This window comes from Suncus etruscus, chromosome 5, assembly GCF_024139225.1.
Source record: "Suncus etruscus isolate mSunEtr1 chromosome 5, mSunEtr1.pri.cur, whole genome shotgun sequence".
Classification (NCBI taxonomy): Eukaryota; Metazoa; Chordata; class Mammalia; order Eulipotyphla; family Soricidae; genus Suncus; species Suncus etruscus.
Window position 1 is genome coordinate 92626124 of NC_064852.1, and position 6697 is coordinate 92632820.

The following is a 6697-nucleotide window of genomic DNA, read 5'->3' on the forward strand; positions in this document are numbered from 1 at the left end:
CTTTTGAGTTCGTTGTATTCCTATGCATTTAAAAATTTGCAGTGGTGTGGGATAAGAAAGTGTCCTTTTTTAAGTTAGCCTTTTATATATAGATTTTGGTTTTAAACTCAAATTATAATTAGTGATAGTAGTATTTATTTAGAAGTGTGGGGTGTGAGTTAGAGAACTCAGTGACCTGAGTTCTGAGCATAGAAGCATAGAATTGTGAGCAGTGTCATGTCCCCTCCCATAGATATAATATCACCTTTGTTGAACATAACTTAGAAATAGATTTTTAATTCAACCCACTTTGGTTTCTAGCAATTTTTTTTGTATGTTTAGGGGCCACACAATGGTGCTTTAGTTAGGGCTTTTGACTTTGTGCTCAGTCTCCTTGCAGATTTCAGGGGACCCTAGGGGGTCTCGGGATCAAACCTGTTCCCTGTGTAAAAGACAAGATACCCAACTCTCCCATACTATTGATCTAGCCTTCTTGAATTTTAGTAATTAAAAAAATGTTAAGGAACCATGATTTACCAAGTTACTTATAGTTGAGTTTCAGGCATATAATGTTCCAGCAGCAGTCTACCACCAATGTTTCTAGATTTCTTCCTGTTCCTTAGCCTGTTCCCCTCAACAGGCATAATTTTAAGTTCTGTTGTAGTTTGGTTCTACTATCAGTATTGTTGGCTCTGTTTCAGATATATAGATATATCATACTTCTATCTACCTAGTATGCCTGAGAACACTAGTCCCTGCTGCAGACGTGTTAGTGTCCCTAAGCAAAAACTTAGTGGGTTAGATAAATCTCACTAGGAATAAGCGGGTACACAAGGCGGATGAAAATGAAATAAATGAGACCACACAAAATGAATTGTATGGGGACTCAAGTCCAAGGGACGAGAGACAAATTTATTTTTCAGCTGATGACATTTTTAAGCAAGCTCTGGTATGCAGGGTGTCCTCAGGGAGAACAAAGAGTAGGAGAGCAGTACAATGGGGAAAGAGGCCTAGAATCTACATATCAAATGACTATCCTATAGGTGAGAAAGACCCCTGTTGGAGGTTGGTGATGGAAATGTTTTTGGGTAAACAGAAAAACAGGTTTTTTTTGTTTTTTGTTTTTGGGCCACACCCGTTCGATGCTCAGGGGCTACTCCTGGCTATGCGCTCAGAAGTCGCTCCTGGCTTGGGGGGACCATATGGGACACCGCGGTCCGTCCTACACTAGCGCTTGCAAGGCAGACACCTTACCTCTACCGCCACCTTCCCGGCCTCAGAAAAACAGGTTTAACAAGAGACCAGGAGGAGAGAGACAAGAATATTTATGATGTTTGTATAGTTGCTGGAAAATAGATTTTTGGGGGGACAGAAATAATTGTTTACCATCATAGAGCTAGACTCAGAAAAACAAGCTGCTGATCTTTGCCACATATAAGTGAGGTCATCCGAGTTTGTCCTTTTTGTTTGTTTTTGGGCCACACCCGTTGACACTCGGGTTACTCCTAGCTTAAGTGCTCAGAAATCGCTCCTGGCTTGGGAGGATCATATGGGACGCCAGAGGATCGGACTGGGAACCACAGTCCAGTCCAGTCCCGTCCATCCTAGGCAAGCGCTTGCAAGGCAGTCAGTCGCCTTACCTCACTGCTCCGGTCCCATGTTTGCCCTTTTGATTTACTTGTTTTAACATAACTTCAAGTTCCACCCAGGTTACTGTGACTTACATGATTTCTTTTTCTTTTTTTAAATTTTGGACCATACCAGGCAGAGTTCAAGACTACTCCTGTTTCTGTGCCCAGGGATAACTCTCAAGGGGACTATATGGGAAGCTGAGGAGTGACTCTTGAGTCATCTTGCATGCAAAGCAAGTGCCCTACCTACTGTACTATCTCTAGTTTGAATCTCTTTCCTTGCAGCTGTGTAATATTCCACTGTGTGTATAGTCCACCCTGGTCATAATACATTTACTTGTCATTGAACAGCCTAGTTATTGTACTGATTACTTCAATGAATCATGGTCTGTAGATGTCCTATTGAATGAGTAGTTTTTGTGTTCTGTAGATTCACAGGTGGAATTGATGTTTTATTTTTATTTTTTCTTTTTCTTTTATTTTGGTATTTGGGTCACACCCGGCAGCGCTCAGAGGTTACTCCTGGCTCTAAGCTCTGGCAGGCTTGGGGGACCATACGGATTCTGGGATTTGAACCACTGTCCTTCTGTATTGCAAGGCCCTACCTCTGATAATCTCTTTGGCCCCCTGGAATTAATGTTTCATTTGGAAGGTCTATTCTTAGAAATATCCACACTGCTTCCTATAAGGGTTGAACTAAGCATCGTTCATTTCAACGGCAGTCGACAAGGATTTCTTTTTGGCTGTATCCCTGCCAACATGCCCAGGTTTTATGATCTGTGCCATTCTTACTGGTGTCCGATAATATCTTAATTTCTCTGATAAGTGATGAGCACTTTTTTATGTGACACTTGATTGTCCACTTACCTTCAAAGAAGTGTATGAGCATTTCCTTTTCTCAATTTTAAAATATCTTGTTTTCTATTTATTGATTTTTTTTGTTTGTTTTTTTTTTTTTTTTTTTTGGTTTTCGGGTCGCACCCGGTGGTGCTCGGGACCATATGGATGCTGGGATTCAAACCACCATCTGCCCTGGATCAGCTACAATCAAGGCAAACACCCTACCACTGTGCTATCTTTCCTGCTCACTATTTATTGATCTTAATGAATACTTAATATATCTTGTTTATCAATCCTTGAATGTGTTTAGTCTGAGTATCTCCCATTTGAGGTTCATACCTTAGAGCAATCTGACTATATTTTCTTGAGTATGTTATGAATTCTGTTCTATCTGAAGGTCTATGTTCCACTTTTAATCAACTTTTATGTAGATAGTTTACAAACAACCATTTATTGAGGAGGCTGTGTTTACTCAGTTTCTTTATTGAAAATGGCTCCTTGCATTTTTTATCTACCATTTTGCAAGTCTATTTTTCATATCATTTTTATTAATGTCAAGTCTTAGAAATTTTGTTTGTTTATAAAGCAGTGTAGAATCTTGGTTTATCAAAAACTTTGTGAGAATTCTTGAAAGACAAACATTGGCAGCTGCCTGAGTTTAGGCTGTTGGATTATTTATGGGGTGGTGGTGGTGGTGGAGAGGGGTTACTCATGGCTCTGCACTCAGAAATAGCTCCTGGCAGGCTTTCAGGACTCTATGGGTTGTCTGGAATCAAACTGATCCGGTGAGTCCTGGATCAGCTGCTCAGATGCATACAAGGCAAACGCCTCACCAATGTGCTATTATTGCTACATCCTCTGAGTTAAGGTTTTAATTTGTGTCTGAATCATGATAAACTTTGGCAGAGTATTAGAAAAAAATTAAAATATTTTAAATAAAAAATACAAGGGTAAACTAAAGTGCATGATATCTATTTTAGGAGAAACCTCTTGAATAAAAAAAATAGCTAAGTGACCGTCTCCATTGTCTTTTTCAGGCACTCTGATGTTTTACATTAAGATTAGAGTTCTTTTTTTTTTTTTTTTTTTGTATTAAACTCCAACAGAGCTAGGGAGGGGGCAGGTGGGGAGCCTTGGGCAGCTCCCCCAAAATGGGCAGGAAAGAGTGGAGAAGAGGGAGAAAGAAGGGAGAAGAGAGAGAGGGAGGCCTAGGAAGGAAGGAAAGAGAGAGGGGAGGTGGAGAGATGGAGATGGGGAGAGAGGAGAGAGATGGACAGAGGGAGGGGACATAAGAGGAAGGAAAAAGGGAGAGATGGAGAGAGAGGACAGAAGGAGAAAGTCTTTTTTTTTTTTTGGTTTTTGGGTCACACCTGACAGCGCTCAGGGGTTTCTCCTAGCTCTATGCTCAGAAATCGCCCCTGGCAGGCACAGGGGACTATATGGGATGCTCAGATTCGGCCCCGCTTTTTTCTTTTTTTTGACCTACAGATGACAGTTCTCAGGTTTAGTCCTTTTTCTGTGCTCAGAGAACCATATGTGGTACAAGAGATCAACCAGCCAACTGTTTGCTGTCTTACCCTCTGTCCTGTTTCTCTTGCCCTAAGTGATTTTTTTTTATCTGAGTTTAACAAATACATTTTGTATTTTATCAATTCTTAGAGTGTGTATACAATGAAGAAAGGGTCGACTTGGAAAATTACTTGTTTTTAGATTTCTTTTCCTTAAGAATCGATCCTTGAACTCTGAATTATTTTTTTTTATTTATTTATTTATTTATTTATTTATTTATTTATTTATTTATTTATTTATTTATTTATTGGTTTTGGGTCACACCTGGCAGCGCTCAGGGGTTACTCCTGGCTCCGTGCTCAGAAATCGCTCCTGGCAGGCTCAGGGGACCATATGTGATGCCGAGATTCAAACCAATGACCTGCATGAAAGGCAAATGCCTTACCTCCATGCTATCTCTCTGGCCCCTGAACTCTGAATCTTTACAAAGAAGTTTAAATCATAAAGACCAACGTTGGCTATTCTTAAATTTTTTGAACTGATTTTTTTTTTTTTTTTTGGTTTTTGGATCACACCTGGCAGTGTTCAGGAGTTACTCCTGGCTCTATGCTCAGAAATCGCCCCTGGCAGGCACAGGGGACCGACCATACGGGATGCCAGGATTCGAACCACCATCCTTCTGCATGAAAGGCAAATGCCTTGCCTTCATGCTATCTCTCCAGCCCAATAATTTGAGCTGATTTTTTTTTTGGTTTATTCTTAAATTTTTAAAAAAAATACTTATTAGTAATATCAAATAATGTTGACTATATCCAGAATGCATATTATTTGATGTTTTTAACCTCATCTTTCTATTTATAAGAACTATTAGCTTTGTGGGAGCATAGTATTTGAATGTCAGTATACTCTTAGATGTTTATTGATTCCTTTTTTGGGGGCTAAAAGCTAGTGTTAGTACATGGTCAGCTTATTTACATACAAGTAATTCCTGTTAGGATACTCTAGTGGTCTGTACTTTGTCTATGTTATTTTAAAGGGAATATCATGTTTCATTTTCTGGAAACATTTAATGATTTAAGAAGTGAGTGATTCGGGGCCGGAGAGATAGTATGGAGGTAAGACGTTTGCCTTTCATGCAGGAGGTCATCGGTTTGAATCCCGGCGCCCCATATGGTCCCCTGTGCCTGCCAGGAGCAATTTCTGAGCCTGGAGCCAGGAATAACCCCAGAGCACTGCCGGGTATGACCCAAAAAAAAAAACCACACACACACAAAAAAAAGAGGTGAGTGATTCAATCTTGGGGATAGCACAATGAATTTTAGAACATTTGCCTGGTATCATAAGTTTCAAACCCTAGTGCAGCCCACATGCACGGAGGTAATCCTAGTCTTCAGATCCCAGGTAAGAATGGTCCCCAAAGATGGAGGAAGTGCCCTGTATCAAAGACATGATGCAGTTTATGTTTTTTGGGTTTTTTTTTTTGGTTTTTGGGCCACACCTGGCAGTGCTCAGGGGTTACTCCTGGCTGTCTGCTCAGAAATAGCTCCTGGCAGGCACGGGGGACCATATGGGACACCGGGATTTGAACCAACCACCTTAGGTCCTAGATCGGCTGCTTGCAAGGCAAACACCGCTGTGCTATCTCTCCGGGCCCGAAGTTTATGTTTAATCTCTATTTCCAGCACTCTGTTTAACAACCCCCACTGTCTGGGAGTGAGTCAAACAGAAACCACTTGGTTTATTTGCTTAATCCCTTTTCCTTTGTCTCACACTTTTTTGTTACTTGTCAAAAGCCTCAGTTAAGAATTTTGGGCCACACCCAGTTATGAATTACTCCTGTTAGAAGACTGAATTGAACCCACATGGACCTTATGCACAGGAAGCACCCTGCTCACCCTACTCACCTTTTGGACCCTGTGCTTATTTAAAGGAGTACTCACCTGCTGCAAAAAAAAAAAATCATATACTTTATAAGTAACAAATAAATGCTTAAGCAGTGAAAATGTTTAAAAGCTAAAGACATTTAACACATAAGAAATATAACAAATATAAGTAACAGACAACTGTCCTGAATTTATGTGATCAGTTCTTTTTATTTTTTTTTACTTGATTGACTGATTAATTGATGGTCTTTGGGCCACACCTGGCAGAGCTCAGGTCTAACTCCTGGCTTTGCACTCAGAAATTGCCCCTGGCAGGCCGGGTTGGGGGTGGGGGGAACCATATGGATGCCGGGAATCGAACCAGGTCCCTCCCGGGTAGGCTACATGCAAGGCAAATGCCCTACTGCTGTGCTATCTCACCAGCCCCCGGTTTTACTTCTTTTTTTTTTTTTTTTTTAAATATGGAACGCTTCACGAATTTGCGTGTCATCCTTGCGCAGGGGCCATGCTAATCTTCTCTGTATCGTTCCAATTTTAGTATATGTGCTGCCGAAGCGAGCACCCGGTTTTCTTAAGCATGAGGACATTTCATAAGCAATAGTTCTTTGCCAGTATTGTTCACTAGAAAATGCTACTGTTAAAAAATGTCCACCTCTTACTAGATCTCAATCTAGATCTTGGAGATTTGTGAGTAAATATGTACTTACTGTGTAATAAATGACCAATAAACACTCAGGTTAGAATCACTTAGAAAATAGAGCTATTAATTGTAATTCAGGTCTTAAATAGTTACTACTTGATCCCAATTACTGTTTTACTAATATTATTGGATTCATTATTTTAAAATTGGCATTG

The 6697-nt window shown here is 40.3% G+C and overlaps 1 non-coding gene across 1 annotated transcript; it reads right to left on the minus strand.

The window, feature by feature from the left end:
- Positions 1-6297: 6297 nt before the first annotated feature.
- LOC126010448 (U6 spliceosomal RNA) lies at positions 6298-6404 on the minus strand. The gene has a single exon (XR_007496478.1). It is a non-coding gene; the product is annotated as a U6 spliceosomal RNA (small nuclear RNA).
- Positions 6405-6697: the final 293 nt, after the last annotated feature.